Source organism: Plectropomus leopardus, chromosome 6 (genome assembly GCF_026936395.1).
Source record: "Plectropomus leopardus strain MGB_pleo_1.0 chromosome 6, ASM2693639v1, whole genome shotgun sequence".
In the NCBI taxonomy this organism is placed as follows: domain Eukaryota; kingdom Metazoa; phylum Chordata; class Actinopteri; order Perciformes; family Serranidae; genus Plectropomus; species Plectropomus leopardus.
Genome location: NC_142181.1, coordinates 25,861,755 through 25,881,408, shown reverse-complemented (window position 1 = coordinate 25,881,408; position 19,654 = coordinate 25,861,755). Strand labels below are relative to the sequence as shown.

Sequence of the window (19,654 nt, the reverse complement as noted above, 5' to 3'; positions counted from 1 at the left end):
AGGAAAGGGGGCAGAGGAAGTGAGGCAGACACCAGCCCTGCTTTGAAGCCATGCCAGGAGTTTGCATTAGCTTGCAGTTTGGATGATGTTCAGTGCAGCAGGATTTAGGGAAGAGTAAAATGAGCTTTTAACGTCAAAGTCACTGAGAGGTCCCCCGGGAGGACAGTCCTGTTTTCCACTTACAGTACAATAGCTGGCCAAAGTCCTCCTAAAACGTATAATCTCAACTCACTCAGTCTACTTTTTTTTTTTTTTTATGAAAACAACATCTGTTTTAGGAATACAGCATGGCTTCTCTTTGCTTCTTTACAATGTCTTCCTTTTTGAGGATATTGCCAATATCCTTGAAAAATTCTGAGCTTGTTTTTCATTCAGGAAGCTGTTTTTAAGTTACCCCGCAGTGAGAAGGATCATTCATTTCAGGGAGGGGTCCTCTGGGCAGGACAGTCCCCTCCGTCTCTCCTCAGACCAACACAGAGAGTGAATAGATGTAGTTGAAGAGTAAAAGCAAGCCTCAGACTTTCCTGGCGCATGGTGTACAACCAACAGCCCTGTGCAGCTTCAGGGCGATGCAGAATGAAAATAGTAACAGTTAATTACATGTTTGGTAGCTCCATGTTTCCCATACAGAGCCGAGTCACGTGCAGCTCGTGGTACAGCGCTGCCCTTTGGCTTTGCTCTCTTTCAGGTGACCCTCCGCACACTTGGTAAATGATTTACAGGTACATTCACGTTCTCACACACACTGTGCACACATCAGTGTCGTTCCTGCTTGCTGAGCTCACCCAGCCTTTGGATGCTGAACGTCAGATGGCAGCTGGGTTAAAGGAGGAGGCGGAGGAGGAGGTGGTGGTGAAGGCGGGGAAAAGCCCAACCCATGAGGCTTTCCTCGCCCATAAAAAAATAACACATCAAAGAGGAGCTGTGGTTTATGAAGCAGTGCCATGCTGTCGTTCCTCATGCTGAAGTTAAACAGTTCTGCCTCTCAGTGCAGGAACTGCAGCGGGATGGTGTGTGAGTTGGTGATTCAGGGTCCTACAGCAGTGAAATAATGTTCAAGAATGGGGAATATCTTAGCTCCGCAGCTGCAGTTCACTTACCAATCAGACAAATAATCTGAAAAGAAGCTCACTAGTCAAGGTGAGCATTAGTTTGACCAAAAATAAAAACATTTAATGCTCAGAAGCTTTCAGCATCATTGAGTAAATGCTATTTTGTCAAACTCAGTAGTGTTTCATTAGGGTAAACTCTGAAGAATTTTGTGCAAAATTGGCTGAGAAAAGCCCTCAAATTTCAGTGTAAATACATTTAGGGCACTAATTAAATGCTTACTGGATACCTACCAAGCCCCGGGAGCAGCATCAGACCTTTTGACATAGTTGCCAAACCATGGAATAACAACATCAGAGTCTGGCACATGACACCATTGGGCCCAAACATTTTCCCCTATAGATTAACATTGTGAAATAAACATATTTAAATGAGTGGATATACATTTTTGAGCATTACAACCCTCTAAAAATGATCTGTTTCACTATGAGAATTTGATCCATTCTGATAACATATAAAAAGTTTAGAAGAGCTACACAATTAAATAAATTTATCCTGATTCCAGTAAGAAAATTACTGTTTCTTCTCGTTATTCTAGTAAATACTTAAACCCCCTCATTCCCTAACCTCTTGTCTTGTCCCCTTGGACTTACAGTGCATTATTGCCTGAAAGTATGTTATAAATTAGATAACACATATGCACTAGTTCCTCTTTGGATCCTTCTGCACATCCTGTCTCGGATAATACCAAATCTAATCTTCTATTACTCACAGGCAGCTCCACCCATCCCTTCAAACCAAAAGACATTAGCTGTGAGTCACTCATATAAATCCACCTACCTGCAACAACACCTATTAAGTTGTAAAATGATTGTACGTTATATTAGCTGGCAACATAACTGTCTATCACACGTCTCATACATAAATCGTTTTTAAAAATCTGAAGCACTCATATACAAATCATCAGATTTAATGAGGGCTCTGCATTGGACTGCTGCAGTGGATGTTTTTTTTCCTGTGTGAGGCTTCATGTTTAGAGTTACAAAAGGCTTGGACAGATATTTCACATACTGGAGGCTTGATTTTGTTTTATTCTCCATAAACTCCAATCAAAGTGTTCCCTAACACCTTTTCTTGGATCGAGGAGTTGTAGACCACAGCTCTTCATGATAAGGTTGTTTGACTACTCTGACCTCGCTGAGCAAGCTGACTTTTCTGACGTAACAGCTGGAGCTCACAGAATCAGAAAATACAGCTGGATGATTTATTATTTAGAAAGAAAAAGACAGCCTCTCCTCCTGCATATTGATTTGTGTGTTCCTTCTGATGTACATCCATCCAGCAAGCTTTTAAAAACCAGTCGAGTAAGACCAGAGGCAGTGACCCGGGGCCAAAGGTCAGTCAGACCCACTGTGGCTACCTGCCAGCAGCACGTCGCTGCCGGGCTCAGATCAATCACTGTCCTGGATTACTGGAATAACTCAGCAGCCTCTGGGGGAAGAACCTGGAGGCGTTCACAGGCTGTACGCTCACCAGTACTCGTCAATATAAATCTGATTAATCATAATAAATGCGCAACATATGGTATATTGTGTGTGCATTTTTTTCTTCCTAATAGGATTGTAGCGGAAGTAAATCCAGCATCAGAAGTTAAAACCGCAACAGATAAGAGATGCAAAAATATTTTCTTAATATTAAGACACAAAATATAATCAGTCCATATCTCAAGATAATGAGAAACGTCCTCAAAATAACATGTAAGTATGCTATCTCAAAAATAATGAGAAACATTGTCAAAATAATGTGTAAGTATGTCAAAAATAATGGGAAAAGTCTTTTAAATAATTACTTATTATCTCAACATAATGAGATGCATCCTTAAAATAATATGTTAGTATCTCAAAATAATAATAAACTTCCTCAAAGTAATGACTTAATATCTCAAAATAATGAGACTCTGCTTCAAAAAATGACTTTATAGCTAAAAATAATGAGAAATACCTTCAAAATAATGATTTATTGTTTCAAAATAATGAAAGACTTCTTTAAAATAATGACTCCACATCTAAAAATAATGACAGGCTTAAAAAATGACTTTGTGTCTAGTATCTAGTGTCTAGTAATATCTTAGACACACTTGCCAAAACCCCCTAGTGCAAGCAAACAGAGACTCCAGCTCCTGTTTTATTATTTTATGTTTTAGTTCAGTGGGCATTATAGGGATGCTATAATGCTAACATGATTACACACTACAAGAAAATCACGTTTTTAAGTTTGTAAAGAATTGAAAAAATTATAGATGTCGATAATGTGGTCCCTGTTTACTTCCTGTCAGCTGTTGCATTATCAAACAGTACAACAAGTTTAAAATATAGCTCTTCTGTATTGCAATAATAACAAGCTATGTCATGACTGTGCCTCACTAAATAACTAATTAAATAAATAAATAAATAAATAAATAAATAAATAAATAAATAAATAAATAAATAAATAAATAAATGTTATTCAGGTGCGACCAGAAACAGCTTTGGGTGTGACCACAGGTGCACCCAATCGAATGAGGGTATTTATTTATTTTTTTTAACATTTGTAAACATGATTTGTTTACCTGGACGTCGCTAATATTTTTGGGCCAATCAAAAGTGTGGAATAGAGTAGGCGTGGCTGACCTTTCAACAAATCGAGGGGGTATTATACGGAAGTTGTATCCGTAGCGCGATGTATGAAGAAACCACGATCGGAGGACTTCAGCCTGAACCTCCTGATGGAGAACTGCCATCGGCTCCTCCACAGACCATCCATGGTAAGATAAATCTCTGTTTTTATGCTCGTCACTGCTGATGAATGACAGTAGGCTAAATACTGTGTTTGGCTTATTAACCGCGTTGCACTGCAACTAAGTTCGTTTACTCAGCTGATTCCCACGTTTGAGGTCGGCCTGCTTGAGTCTTTTGTTGTGATGCCACTTTTCTACTCCACTACATCTCAGATGGAAATATTGCAGTTTTTACTTCACTACATTTATCTGACAGCTGTAGTCCCTTTACGAATTTTACGAAGATTTTAGCATTGAAAACATCCAAAGAAATTATAAAATATTTTGTTATAATTTAAACTACCCCCCTACTTTTAAACTACTAGCCTACTGCTGTTATAAATTAAACTACCCAACAGTATAGCTACAATAACAGCTGAAATATTTAGTCAATGAATCAATTTGCCTCATGAAAGAAAAATTAATTTGCATCTCTTTTGATAACTTGAAGTCGTTTTTCATGCAAAAAATATTTCACGATTCCAGGTTCACACGTGATGATTTTCTGCTTTTCCTTTCATATATTTTAATAATTGTAATACATTTTTGATGGTTTCAAGGTTTGGGCGGAACGAACATTGTGGAGATGTCACTTTGGTAACTGTGACAGCATTTCTCACTGTTTCTTAGCCAACAATTAATCAATTAATGGAAGTAATAATCAGTTACAGAGAAAATAGTAATACATTACTTTTAGTTTCATGTGAGGAGATTTTCCTGATCATATCAAACTTACATACTGTCACAATAGACTTCATGTCTGATATTTACAGTGTGTTATTCGTAGGATACTTTCACAAGACTTTCTCCATCACTGGCCATTAATGGCCTAAGAAATTCCTTATCGCTGTAAGGGTCCAAGGGCAGAGGGATGTCTTATTCTGTAAAGCCCTCTGATATAGGGCTTTATGAATGAAATGAATTGAATTAAATATAATGCAGACTAAGGTGCATCTTGTGATTGTTGTATCGTTTGTCACTATGAATTAGCTTTGCGGTTGATTTCCTGCTTGTGTAAGAACATGTAAGAGTGTATGCTGCCTGAGAGTGTCTGCTAAGGTCTGGTTGGTTTTCTTTTGGCTTTGTTGTTTAGGTTGTGGTCTTCATCACAGTTACGCCGGCAAACTGCATGCATGTTAGAGCGTGTCATGTCAAGCCTGTGCTCAGGCTCTGGTAGTAATATTGATGAATATTAGAAATGTTATGTCTTTTGTTGTTTTTGGTAGATTTTGAATAGCAGGATGGAGAAAGTAAACTTTAGAAAAAAAAGTTGTTTTTTGTATGCACAGTTATGTCCTTATATTTTGAGTATATTTTCCTGCCATATATCATAAAAAAATCTATTATATTTGTACTGTTGTTCTCACCTCAGCTGAAAGCACCCGCCGAGGTCAATGATCCTTTCTTCTTGCTTGTTCAATAAGAAACTGCTACAGAAACATGTATAGCACATGGGCATTTTAAGGGCCTGTAAAAGCACACTATCACATCTCTGCTCATTGTGGATATTTTAAGCAACTTTTTAAAATACACGCAATAGAAACAGCCAGTATTTGACACCTCAGTGAGGATTCTCCGACAGCTCTGATGCAAACATTCAGAGAGGTGTGAGACTCTGTCAGCCTCTGTTTGTATTCTGGGAAGTCATGAAAATCTATCACCTCCTACTCAGTTCAGTTCAGAGAGAGACTGTAGTATTTATGTGATTCAAAGTAATGATGATATTTGCTGTGTTTTGCGTGCACAGTAACACGTGTGTTAGAGTGGGAATGCGTCTTAAATTTTTTAGATGTTAAAATCTATAATTTTATTTTCGAAATTTATGTATATAGAAAAGTATGTAAGATAAAAATAAATTATGAAAGTTGGCAAACAAATGTATCTTGAAGTCCAAAATAGCAAAGTTCTGCAGGGTGGATTTCTGCTACTACGTTTTGAATATTTTATTGAGCCTGATATTTTAATTCCCGATGTCCAGTTATAACATTTCTCCCAGACAGCATGTGTTATTTAATAAACTATAACAGAAAGCAAAGCTAAAACATCTTTTTTTGAAGCTATTTTCCTCTGTGTACATCTGAGAATAACACTCCCTCCCAGGGTTTGGCATCTTAATAAGCACCTTCTCAGATAAAACAGTGCACATTTAGCTTTCATGGTAATGTGTGCAGTGTGTGCGCAGGAGGTTTGCGGTGTGAGCTGGTGAACCTGAAAGGGCCTTTCGGTGACCATTGCTTACATGAGTCGACATTCATGATGACAAATCATCCCAGCAGCGTGTGAACCTCTGGAGGCTTCCCGCTCATCCACATCAAAACCTCTGCTAAAGAATGTCACTCTGACTGTACTCTGTCCCTGTTGCTCGCTGTCCTTGACTTTATTTTCTAAATTCCCCTGCTGCCCAGGCAGATCTTCAATTTCAACTGTATCCAAGGTGAAAAGGACACCCCTTTAAAACTCAGCCTAAACTTGGCCAATACTCATTTTGTTCAATTATCATTGTCACAGATGAAGTTGAGTTTCTTGTAATGCCACTCTTGTTAAAGATAGCACTGCAGTTGTAATGCAGTTTTTCTTAAAGTGGCTGAGAACATAAAATTGCAAAAAAATAAGTGTTATAGTATTACATTACAGCATAAATGCAACAGTTTGCCTTGCAATATTCAGCAAAAAAATAAACAAAAATTGTCTAGATTTTTCAGTTTTCAGAGAACAACAACCGGTAGCAATTCGCTCTCAGCTGTGCTTGCTGTTGCAGTGCGTAACGGTATGGTGTCACTATGTCAACAAGTTGGAATATTGCCATTATCATATGAATTTTTCTTATCATATTGAAAATTATACCGATATTATTGTGAATGATATGATATGGCACACCCTTACTATAAAGTGCCTGCTCAGCTCCAAACTACAGTCCGACACAGCAGCTTTGTTGTGAATGTGGTGAAATGTTAAGCAGCTAAAGAGGCAGATTTTCCTCTCAGGAGATGGTGCAGACCAAAGACTGTAAAAACACAATAGACGTAGCTACCCTGACGCCACACATCTGTTTGTGGACTGCCGTTTTGAAACTTTGAGTTTAGCATTTTGGCAGTTGCCATGTTGGGTTTTTGAACCAGAAGTGAGTGACTCACTTCTTGAACCAGAGTGGATGTGACTCAGACTGAAGAACACCTCGCACACAAACTCTTACTAAAACCACCACCCCCTTAGTCATGCTTAAATTTATGCATTAATAAAATCTAACCAGGTGAGTTGTATAAAAACTCAATACAGTTGTCATGAATGTTGAAATTAACTATAGATATCAGAACGCAGGCTGTAAACATGTTTATTTCTGCTGTAAAGTCGGGCATTTTAACAAAGGGGTCTATGGGGGTTGGCTCACTTCTGGAGCCAGCCTTAAGTGGCCATTCAAGAAACTACAGTTTTTGGCACCTCTGCGTTTGCCTTATTTTTCAGCCTCGGAGATTGCAGCTTGCCCGAAAAACAGATGAACATTTTCAAGGAAAATCTTTATAAAACATTACTGTCTGAAACTACATTTTCTTTCTTTCAACATTTTTTTTTATTGAATTTTCCTTGGATGCACATCAACATCAATTAATATAGCAGAACTGTGAATTTCATCCAATACGTTTGTAGTATAGACAAATAGAAAATAATAATAATGATAAAATAAGATGTTCCATAAATGATATAAATTGAAATATAACAAAACATGACATGTCAATTGGTGAAAAAGAGAATCAAGAAGTAAACCAACAAAGAAGCAAAAAACAAGAAAGGAAAAAAAAAAGAGAGAAAAGAAAAAGGAGAAAGAAAAACATGACAGGACACATTGACACACACACAGACAGACCAACAACAACAACAAAAAGAAAATGAAATTAAATAAATAAATAAATAAAACAAAATAAAATAAAATAAAGTAAAAAGATTAAAAAAATAATAATAATAATAAATAAAAAATAATAATTATAAAATAAAAAAAAAAATAAGAAAAGGGGACAACATAAAAGACAGGGAAGGGAAGGGATGGGAAGGTGTCCAGCTGTACATTACATCAATTGTCATCAGCCACAGTATGAGAGGGTGAAATGGACCAGCTGGATGATAATCAGTCTAACTGTAGCCCATCTAATTGCTGTATGAATTTAATAAAACCATCCCAGGTCCTGTGGAAATTATGAAGGGATATTAAAAGCAGAGGAATGGATAGAGGGGGAAATAAGGGGTTATTAGAGAGCGGGGAGAAAAGAGAGATGTGTTGAGGGCCAAAGAAAAGTTTTAATTGTTTTAATATCTTTGAAACTACATTTTCTTTCAGAGATTGCTTTCTTATCAGTGAAAGTAGCAATATATTAACACACGCCAACATGAAAGTATTAAAAACTGCAGTGCTGAGGCTCGATCCCCAAAGACCACCGTGTTAAAATTTAAAGCAGGAATAAACATGTTTACAGCCTCGTACAAAAATGGTTTTGGTGTCTTTAACTAATTTAAAAATTCATGACAGCTGTATGGGGGATGAATTTTATTTTACTTATCTGTTAACATTTTATAAGGCCCAAAGTTACACATATTTAAGGTCCATCCACTTTGAGTTACAGGCTGTCTGTCACACACTGTGAGTCAGATCCTCCCCTTTGCTCCTCCACAGCGCCACCCTCTTGTCAAATTTACACTTCTGGCTCCAAAAAACCAAGATGGTGATGGCTGAAATGCAGAGGCTTTAAACTGGATTGACATCAAATAGCAACATCAATTATTTGATATAGTCTATGTTATTAACAACTTTAGAAAAACAGGAAGTGGATATGAAGAACCACCCGTTTTTAGATAGCTGTGAAGGGTTCCATCTAGCCTCAGTAAATCACCAATCAGCTTATTATTTTAACCAAGATAAGCAACGATTTCTCAACAAATACATCACCATTGTGGTTTGGACAGCATGCCCATGAGCTGCTCCGATTACTCCGAAAAGCTGAGTCTCTGTTTCCTTTTTTCCTGAGAGGAACTGCTACTATTAGTCATTTCTGTGTCTCTGACACACATAATTTCATTGTAAATGAAGTTATAGTTATAGTTAAGTATCTTATAATATAATTTATAATAAAAAATAGTGTGAAAAGTAGGCTGCTGCAGTTTTCCCAGAAAATCAACTAAAATGCTCATCAACCCGAATTAAATTAGCTTGTAAATTGTAAACTGTAGCTTGTATTTAACCATTGCCACCCCAGAATCCTCTCACTACTAAACACAGTGTTGTGTTGTGCTTGTGGAAACAAATCTCTTTGGCCTGAAGTCCTGCAGATAATCTTAACTCCTGCCTTTAGCCCCTAAGTAATGGCTTTCTGTGGCCCCAACCATCCAACCCATAATCTGGCCGTATGGTGAAAGGCCACATGGCAGATACATGAGCGCAGCAAAAGACTTTAAGATCCTTCAGGATGGACTGAAATAGACATTTTATGGCCTATTTTTACCTCCCATTTTCTGGACTGTCACTGTACATTTTTGGAAGATAACTAGTGGGTAGCTAAAAGTGACATTTAAAGTTATATTCTGATCACACTGAGGTTGTTTTCTTACACATCCGTTCATCCTAAACCTCTTACCCCTCAGATTAGTCTAATTAGGTAATTAAACTTGTGTACTGATTTCAATATGTGTTTACGTGTGTATTTGGTTCATGCATTGATTTTTTTCAATAACAACACAGATGTTTACTGGGATAGTGAGACATAATGAGTTTTTTTTATAGATGGATAATTTTAATAACTTTTGTTTTTGAGAATTTGAGTCATGCAGTTTGATTAAATGCCAACAAAACAGCAAAGCAGCAAGCAAGTTTTACACACTTTGATGAAAAAAGTTTGTGCTTTTTAAAGAAGTGTTAAAGGAAAATCCATAGAATAGATAGATTAGAAGATAGAAGTCTTCAAGTCATCAAAACAAAAAACAAAAAATGCAAATATGACAGAAAAGAGGAGCAAAATAAGATCAACCTTAATGATTTCAAGAAGGGAAAGTGAATTGTTACAGCACAAGTAGTACAAAAACAGATTCAAAGCAGTAACTTCAAAAAAGGGGAGTATATTGAGTATCTAATATACACAAAGTAAAGCATAAAAAAAGAGAAATTACATAGAAGTTACATCAATAATAAATACAAACCACGCTATAAGGGTGAAGTGATGTGTTACAAACTTCTCACATCAACTTTTCTTAAATAGTGAGAGAAATTTGAGATCTAGTGTGTAAAAATTATGGGGAATTTAGTGGCATCTAGTGGTGAAGATTGCAGATTGCAACCAGCTGAAACTTCGGCTGAGCCGGTTAGAATTCCTTTAGTGTTCATTGTTCATACGCAGAGGTCACCTCCTTGCCAAAAAAATTGACCAGGTGATTTAAACCAGTAACAACACTGACTAAAGCAGTGTCATGTTAAAAAAATTGGTGTTTTTTCAGCATTGCTCAGCATGTTGGAGCTGGGCCTAGCCTAGGACCTGTTAATGTGTGCTCATGTTTTTTCTCTGAAAAGTAAAGATCCATATGTTTGCAAGGTTTTTACTGGAGATCAACTAATCTGCAAAGGTCTCCTTCTCTCCAAAACAAATAGACTTGGTGATTTAAACCGTAACATCTCTATATAAAGCAGTTTCATGTAAAAAAAAAAATTATATATATATATATATATATATATATATATATATATATATATATATATATATATATATATATATATATAAAATCATTGTTTTTACGAAGGTGCTTGTCATGAAGGGGCTTCTAACCAAAAAGCCTGTTTAGAGCTAGTGTTTGGTTTGGCCCTTCTGGGCTACTGTAGAAATATAGTGGTGTAACATGCATATCTCTGTATATGAGGACCCTGCTCCCTGTGTAAAAATGTCTCGTTCTAAGGTAACTAAAAACACAACAATTGTTATTTTTTAAGTGACAATACACTAGAGAATATATGCATGATATATTATATTCTATTTCTGCCAACATGTCCCCCTAAGTCTTACGTACAGACTTTAATGAAACTTGTAACACCAAGATTACACAGTATTTGCAAGTCTAAGGAAAGCTTGTTGATTTTGTTTTGTTGTTTTAAACAGTGTGGAAGTGAATGAAAAGCAGTGGGTGGCTAAAATACTGATAACTTGCATTTTAAAATGGTAAAAGTATACAAGGTTTGTAGTTAAGCAGCTTAAAGTGGTAAATACAGTGGTTCTTATTTCATAATGTCTGCTTTTTTAATGTTAAATTTGGGAAATGATCTTTCCTTTTTTGTTTAATGACTCATATAGTCCATTTCCTTCAGTCCTGGCCACATGGTAAATGCGTAGTAGGTTGCATCCTACCGCCAGCATAATTCAGTGCTGTACTCACAGAGTAATGCCCTGCAGTAGCGATGTCACACTCCTGTCAAGCCCAGTTTAATCCTATTACAACCACTTTCATCATCACCAAGATATCTAGATTAAATTTCCTGTGTCAACAGCGGTTTAACTGGGAGGGCAATGGGATTGCTGAAGCATCCAGATGGGCAGAAGCAACTGGAAGTGATCAGTAATAGTATAAGTATAGATTATGTAGTCCACCACTGGCTTGGGATGCTGCACAAGCTTTTTGCCCTCTCTGCTACAAACACCGCTCAATTATACATTAAAAAAGCAAAAATTAAATCCATGTGACTCCCCAGTTGCATTTCAAGACAACAAAAAGACTTTTTCATACTTTCATGAAAAAAAAGAGGAAATCCAGAGAAAAGAGAGAAAATCTTGACCAGATGGTCCGGCCAAGATTATCCTCTAAACATGGCTTCCCGGTCGCTCTGAGCCCCTAATGGCAACACTGTCATTTTAAAGAAGTAGAGGAGTAAACACATTCAGCTCTGTGTCCGGCAGGTCTCTCGGCCGGGGGTCGGTGTGTTTAGTGTGTGTTTGCCGTAACGCGCGGTCAGGGAAGGGTTACTCAAATAAGTGTGGTTTGTCTTTTGACCCAGCTGCATTGTAACACACAGCACCACCCACACTTGTCTTGAGCTTTTTTCCCACATCTGTGCTGTGGCTCAAATATCACTGCCTCCCCCCATGAGCTGCTGCTATAGGCACAGGACGCTGCCTTGCACAAGATTGTCTCATGTCTTCATCATTTTGAGACAACACCCATAACCCCAGAGATAACCTCACCTCCTAATGTGGAGTATTAGCCACAGATAATGGGAAAACCTTTTTCCATAAAAGCAGGATACGTAAAATACACACTGTCCCCCTCCTCTGCTCGGCCAAGATTTACCTCATCCCAAGCTGCAGGGACAAGCGGTTTCACTTCACCAGTGGGTTTTATTTTGACCATCTGACGGAGACAGAGAGGACGGTGTGAGGAGTGTCAGTGGGCAGAGGTAGAGTGGAGCGGTTGCCACGGTGAGCATGCTCTGTTCCACAAAGCTGGCCTCTGATTGGCTGCAGCCACGGCTGAGGAAGGAAATTCTGCCAATTGGAAACAATTGATGTTTTGTTGCCGGGCCAAGCTGTCCTGACACAAAGCTGACATTTATTGGCAACAAGGTTGCCCCTCAGGTTTGAAAAGGTAACACTTAAAAAAAGGGGGCTCGCAGATATGGTCTTCTGTGCTGCTGTTTGCATAAACAGATTATTGCTTTACTCCTAAACAAAGTGACAACCGTCAGAAGTAATCTTATCTTTTATTTAAGTAAAAGTATGAATAATACAATTTTAAAAATGCTCTATTACAGGTAAAAGTCCTGCATCATTTTAATATTCTAAAATATTGGTAAATAACATATAAGTGATGGGCAAATGGCAGCTGGTACTAATTAACAAGTTCAAATCCAAAATGTCTTATTTGTGGCTGCGGATGATTTAGTTGTGACAGCTCACCACAAATAAATGAATATGTGGGAAACCCTGATATCGTATCGTTACTTCCTCTTTTGTTATTGATACACGGATGCCAAATATCAATATTTGTATTAAAGCATGCAAATTTGACATATCACTGCTCCATGACTCTTATTCTTGGTGCTTATCAAATGAATGAGGGAAAGACAGCGAGGGAAAACAAATCAGGGATACACCATCATTTTTCAAGGGGAAAGTTAGGGCACACGTCAGCTCAACACAAAATCGCTAAGACTACAGAATATGCAAGAACTGTCCAGTGAATGTAAAACACATGGGCAAGACAGCAAAAGTGCACAGCCACCTGAGCTGTCATCATCCTGATTTGTCATGTAGAAAGTGGCTATAGTTACCAAAACAACTGTATAATACCCCCTTTTCAACAAAATTAGAGCATGCACATGGGTTTTTTGAAACGACTTTCCCAAATAGTAGTAGAGCAGAGCTGTGTACACGGCCCTGCAGCAGATGAGCATGTGTGTGTGGGTTGCTTTGGCATGTCCATTTGACATCATGGATAGGCTGGAGAACAGGTAAATAGTAAAAAGCAGCATGGACTGAGGTCTGTGAAAACTTTTCAGTGGTTTCTTCCCTTTATATATTATATATTATATATTATATATATTATATTATATATATACTTATTCAGTCTCTCTTTCAAACTCTGTGCAGACTAATTTGGAATAAGGTTTTAGGGCTGTGTAGGAGTAGAGAGATGGTAATTAGTGGTGGTGGTGTGTTATTGCATGTCACAGGTTCAGGAGCTGAAATTAACACGTTCACCTGAGTGTTGCCTTTCCATTAATGCGTTGGAGGCGATCAATACCCATGACCACTGTAGTCATTTGACCCAGGTGTAAATGCAGATTGTACACTTTCCTATTGCATCAAAAAGCCAGATGTTAGCAAGTGTTAGCAGTATTTTAGTGCAGTGGAAATGAGGCTTAAGTCAACCTATAATGTATGTTTGTATGCTTCATCTCAGTTGTCAAATTTTGTTGAAACTGAAACCACAATGCAGTGCAGAAATATATTATCCCTGATATCTGCCTTTTTATGGATGTTTTTACCTTTACAGTTAAATGTACACAAACATCTAAATGTATCGTAGATTATTGTCTTGCAATTCATCAAGTATTGCAGTATAGCTGTATCGTGATACCATTGTATCACGATACATCAAGTATTGCAGTATAGCTGTATCGTGATACCATTGTTATCGTTAGCAACGTATCGTGATAGTATCGTTAGTTACTCGGTGAGTTACACCAGTAATAACTTGCGCTGATTGCCTGTATCATTATTCTTAAACCAGTGTGCTAGATTATGTCAAAGGAAGGAAGGAAGTAATAGTAACATTTTTTTAAAATTTTATTTTATTATTTAAATCTAAATTATGAAGACATTTTGTTTAAATAAACGTTAAGAGTTAAGATATAATGTTTTTTTTCAGTTAAACCAGCAGTCACTGTCTATAGTAGGAAAATAAAACCAGAACTATTTTCATTCTTTAACAAAACACCAGGTGAACTGTTCATGTCAATAAATAAAGAAACCCGAGCATCTCAAAACCCTTGAGATAAGCAGCTAATGCTTGCATGAAGTAGAATATAATCATAAAGTGTGCACTGCTGCGGTTTAGTTAGATGCTGATCTCCTCTGTTCTTTATAAAAATGACAGTTATCTTTTAATTCAGCTGAATATGTCAAACAAAACTGCACACTGCACTTTTCAGATTTATAAGATATAAGATTCAGGAATTATTTACATACTTTATTAAATCTGAGCAGTTCATACAAACAGATCCTCCCTGCTTTTAATAAAATCTCATCCCTCTATGATTTCAGGCTGTTTGAAGCTGTGGGACGTGAACTTTCTGAACTTTGTGCAAATGATGAAAAACAATGAGCTCAGCGTGCTCTGGAGGTTTCTGTCTCTTCAAGTATTCTTACTTTTTATTACCGCCTTTATAACTTGGGTGTGAGCAAGAAAATGTACTCAGCAGAGGCTTTTATTCCCTTCTTGCAATGTAAAACTGTAAAAAAGTTGATAATAAAAGCCCTCTGGATGTGACATTAAATTAAATCTTTGTTACTTCTGTGCTCATTAACCATATAATGTTTCACATCCAAGAAGGAAAGTTACAGTCACCTCAAAAACATCAAAGAATATGTGAATCTTTGCATTTAAGTCATCATCTACCACTGCAGTTTTTTTTGTGCTGACATGAAAAGATTACTCCACGTGCTACTTGAAAGGAATCTCGTGTCATTTTGACGACTGTGTCTGTGGAAACTCAGGCGTGCAGTAATGCAAGGTGGCAGCATGTCCTGATGTCATTCATTAGTCGTGCATCTCAAGCAGCCAGACACTGATTGTCAGCTGCACGTGAGTAATTGAATCAGGCAGGCGTGCTTAAACAATCGGCTCTAATTGCATTACTCTTTTGGACCATGACAACTATTGTCAAGCTGAAATTTTCCTCTTTGGGGGTGCTAATTGCATATGTAAATTAGCAATATTTGACCCCTAACAAGAGGGGAGAGTTAATGCGATAAAAAGGAATTCGTCCACTGTGGTTGATTTACAGCAGGACTGGCAGGCGTCCAGTGGTCGAGGTTGAAGCTTGGATCTGCTCTTTTTTCATCAATGTATCTATCAGAAGAGATCATTTCATTGGCTTTGTTTTGGTATGAAAACTGTTAGGTTAGGGTAGAGGGTTCAAAGGATGGGGAGGATATTTAAATTTATTTATTTTTTGTTAAAGCTGCAGTAGGCAGTTTTATTGGGCAAAAATGATATTATAAACATTGTAGTAGAAGTGGACTGAGAGAACACAGACTTAAGCACTTCATCTTGGCTCTGTTTTCAGACCTTAGAAAATCTAGGCCATGACAGCAGACTTTGACCAATCACAGGTCATTTCAGAGAGGGCTTTCCCGTACAAATGCAGATGATGATGTGCACGTCCCTTCAATAAAAGCCTGATTCAAAAAGAGAGAATCCGAGAAATCCTTCAGAAAATGCTTCTATTCAAGCATTGGCAAACTCTGCCAACACTTCAAAGAATCCACAAAAGGAACACAGACTTATCAAAAAGAGAGTGAAAAGAGTCTTGACAATAAATTAAGCAAAAACCATATCCACATCGTTGGAGATGGAGAAAAAATGTTGCTGATAGTTTTGCAAATGGAGGGCGGGTAATGTGATGAAGAAGGGAATTTTTTTACTAATTGGGCATACACTGTGTGATCCAGCAGATGCCAGCATGTTGTTTCATTGTTTAATTTGTTTTAAAACATTTATTAGTTCATCTGTCCACATAGTATGCCCATCTTTCACATCACCGATCAGATTTTATTCTTTGGGGAAAAAAAAAAAATCAGTACATTTTATTATAATTAGTTTTTTAAAAGGCTACTTTCATTTACTTGTAATATTGTTTTCATCATGGACAAAAGGTCATCAAAAACCTTTATTTATGTCATTGTTGCTGAAATTAATACTTTAAAATTTCACTTCCAATGTGCTTGTTGATGGTAATATTATTCCATCGAGATATAATGTGGAGTACACAATCAATTTTTTTTTTACATAGTGACAGAGATAAAGAAGTTAGGCCACATCATGACTCATTGTTTGAATATGTAGTGGCTAAATAAATTATACCCCAATATTGTTGAGTAATATGGAGTCCAGACACTGGTGGTGGCGAGAGAGTGATGGGGTGAAGATTGTTCACAGAAACCTGCCAGTGCACTGAAAACTGAAAGCAGCAGAGAAAAAAGTTATAAAGTTTGACAGCAGTGAGGTGATGGTCTCACAGAGGTTTTGTCACACCTGTAAGGTTGAACTGAAAAGTGTGAACGCCCCCAGTCAGCTGATAGTTTCAGGAAAGTGAAGGTACAAAGAAAATATTGTAATAACACTGAGTGGGACTTTGCTTTTTTTTGTTTTAAGTGAAACATAAATTTTAGCCCTCCCCCTACCCAAATAATTTTCATACAGTCCCTTGAAAACTCCTCAGAGTGAGTTATGCATCTCAGAGGGCGGTGTAGGGAGCGTTGAGGACGATGGGGTCACGTTTCAATTTCCCTCCAGCCGTTCCCCCTCCCTCTCAATCCTGCTGCGGACTCTTCCTCATCCTCTTCCTCCTTGGGGTGTGTTGAGCAGTCCTTCACATCTGGAGCTGAAGCCATGGGGCCAAACATGGCGCCAGCCCAGCGCTGAGCGAACACCACAGAAACACACACACAAAAACACACACTCATTCCTGTTTGTCCCAAAATGTTGTTGTGTGGTGTGAGAGAGTTTGCTGCTAGCTCATTATTTATGCATACAGAAGTTCTGAAGTAGTAGATGTGCAGTTGTTTCAGTAGTGCAAGGTTTTCATGTGGCTCAACAAAGCAGGAAAAAAAGTGACTGCTTTAAAAATCCTTCCCACTGAAGTGCCCTTAAAAGCTTCTTAAATTAATCCTGAGAAATTAACATAAGCAGATACCATTCCTTTCTCATTGAGGCAGGGCAGACCCTCATGCATGTTAATTGTTCGCAGCTTTTATAATCCAGTCTTCCACATGTGGGACCTGATCCAGTCTGCCTGTTTCTGATTAAGAATCATCCACGTGGGACGGGAGATGCTGAGAGAGGGATCTGCGGTACATTTTTCTGGGTTTGCGGGATCTAAAACTATTGTCTTGATTGGCCGGCTGAAACTTCGCTGTCATGCTCAGAGTTGTGATTATTGCTAATTTTCCCAGCAGAATGAAAATAATACATGCCAAACACAGCTGGATAATTACATCTGAGGAAAAGGCGGGCAAGAGGGAGTGCAGGATTGGTTGTTTTCTCCTTTTTTTAGGGAATATTTTGATTCGACACCACCCTAAAAACTTAAAACTATAGTCTCTTATTTTTAGGGGAATTCATTGTTCAAGGACGATTAATTTAATTTATTTATTTAACTCTAGAAATGAAAAGTGTGATGGTGGAAAAACGCTCACATGATGGTTACCACATGCTAACTTTTGGGATATTCATGACAATACGCTATCTCTCTTTATAGCCCAATCGCCAGAATAAATTTGGCATTGCAAGTTTCTGCAAACCATTCATATGTAACATTTGTTACATTATTACGTAGCAGATATGTTGAAACTTGACGTAACGTGGTTATGTTTAGGCTCAAAAACACCTGATTATGATCAGAAAAAGATCTGTGTTTTGGCTTTCCGTGGCTCAGTCACAGCTAGAAAGTTGCCACTCTTTTGCTAAAAAACATCCAGTCTTGGTGGTACATAGCTGCTGGAGAGGCCACAGATGTCTTGCTAAAAAACACCAAATTTTGGTGACATAATAGCCACTGAAAATGCTGTTGATGTCTCACTGCTTCTGGTGGTCTTTCAAAGTGGTCTGTGGCTTGGCAGTCATCTTGCCCAGCCCCGCACCCTTCACCTCCAGATTAAAAAGTCAGCTCACATGTAATCAGAACTATGTCACTTTAGAAAAGATGATATGTGTAAGAATCATATTCATGGCTTGCAGAAACCAGCATTTTCTACCAGCAAGTGGGCTGCTCTTCAGCATGGAGACTACTAACTAAACTAACAAATTTTACCTGAACATTTGACCTGCAACAAGTTCAGGGAACAGTTCAGTCAATGTTCATGTGACAGGTGGTCATATAATGTTGCCTCAGCCTGCTCCATTCACTAAATGAGGACTGTGAGACATGATTGACGTGATGTGAGCCCAGAAAAAGCTAGTAACCTTTGAGTTGAGATTGTTGTGTCACACAAAAATTACAGTATTATAACCAAAAAAGTGTCTGAATCTAACTTAACTCACCTATAGTTTAACATTTCTTAAAACACACCACAACCAGTTTTATGCAAATCTTTTTTATTTTATCTTTTTTAATTAAATCCCCTGCGAACTTGTTCTGTTTCACATAAAATATTCATCATAGCTAAATGAGCAAGAGTGGAGCTGCTCATTTATGAATTTAAAGTAAAAAAAAAAGTCATTTATTTTTAAAATCTTCAGTTATTGCTTTAGTTATTACTCCCTTGCTCTGCATTGACTGTGTAAATGTGGTTGGTGTGATGTAACTCAATTCAAATGTTGCAAAAACTTGATTGGTGCACGGAAATATGTGACATCACCCTTTTCTGACATAGTCCCGCCCTCCTCCAGCCAGTGAGAAAAGCCTGAAAAAAGAACAAAAGTACAGAAATCTCTCATGTGAACGAGCCATAACTTTTCGAACTTTGTCAGAAAACATTTGTATGTTTAGACACCAGTCACTCATATGAAGAAGAAACCGGCTGACAGAATATTTTTGAGGGCCATTAAACATGCAGTCTATGGATGCATGGACTATGGCCCCTGTGGTCTGCTGCTTTATGGCCCCTGGCTGCAGCCTGCATGCTGGAGCAGACCAGGCTGCAGCTCTTTGGGTGATGGAAGATGACGGATATGATCATTAGGCTGTGCTGTTTTATATTGATGGCTCACCAGGGAGCCCTTCATCACTGACAAGGCTGTCTGTCCTGTTGTGCCTCTGCTCTCAGTCAGTGTGTCGGGTTTCAAGCACATGGACTGGATTAACTATATGTGGCACTTTACCCGGGCGACATCCACCACACCCTGACTGTGCAGCGGCTGGTTTGTTAGGAGGTCCTGCTTTGTTTTCTCTATAAACACAATGTACATTTAAGACTTGTTGTTGCAGGATGGTGCCCATTTACTGCAGCCGAGGTCACTGTTGTAAAACAGTCTGAGGAATGTTGCTGGAATTTGGCACCTATTGTAGAGGAGAAGAGTAATTTCATTAGGAGTAGAGCATGGCCT

The 19,654-nt window shown here is 38.0% G+C and overlaps 1 long non-coding RNA gene across 2 annotated transcripts in view; it reads left to right on the top strand.

Annotated features, from left to right (window-relative positions):
• The first annotated feature begins 3,766 nt into the window (after positions 1-3,766).
• Positions 3,767-19,654, top strand: part of LOC148189399 (uncharacterized) — a 39,951-nt gene continuing 24,063 nt past the window's right edge. For both annotated transcript variants that reach the window (XR_015776725.1, XR_015776726.1), the window contains exon 1: positions 3,767-3,853. This is a non-coding gene — a long non-coding RNA (uncharacterized LOC148189399). The remainder of the gene's footprint in view (positions 3,854-19,654) is intronic.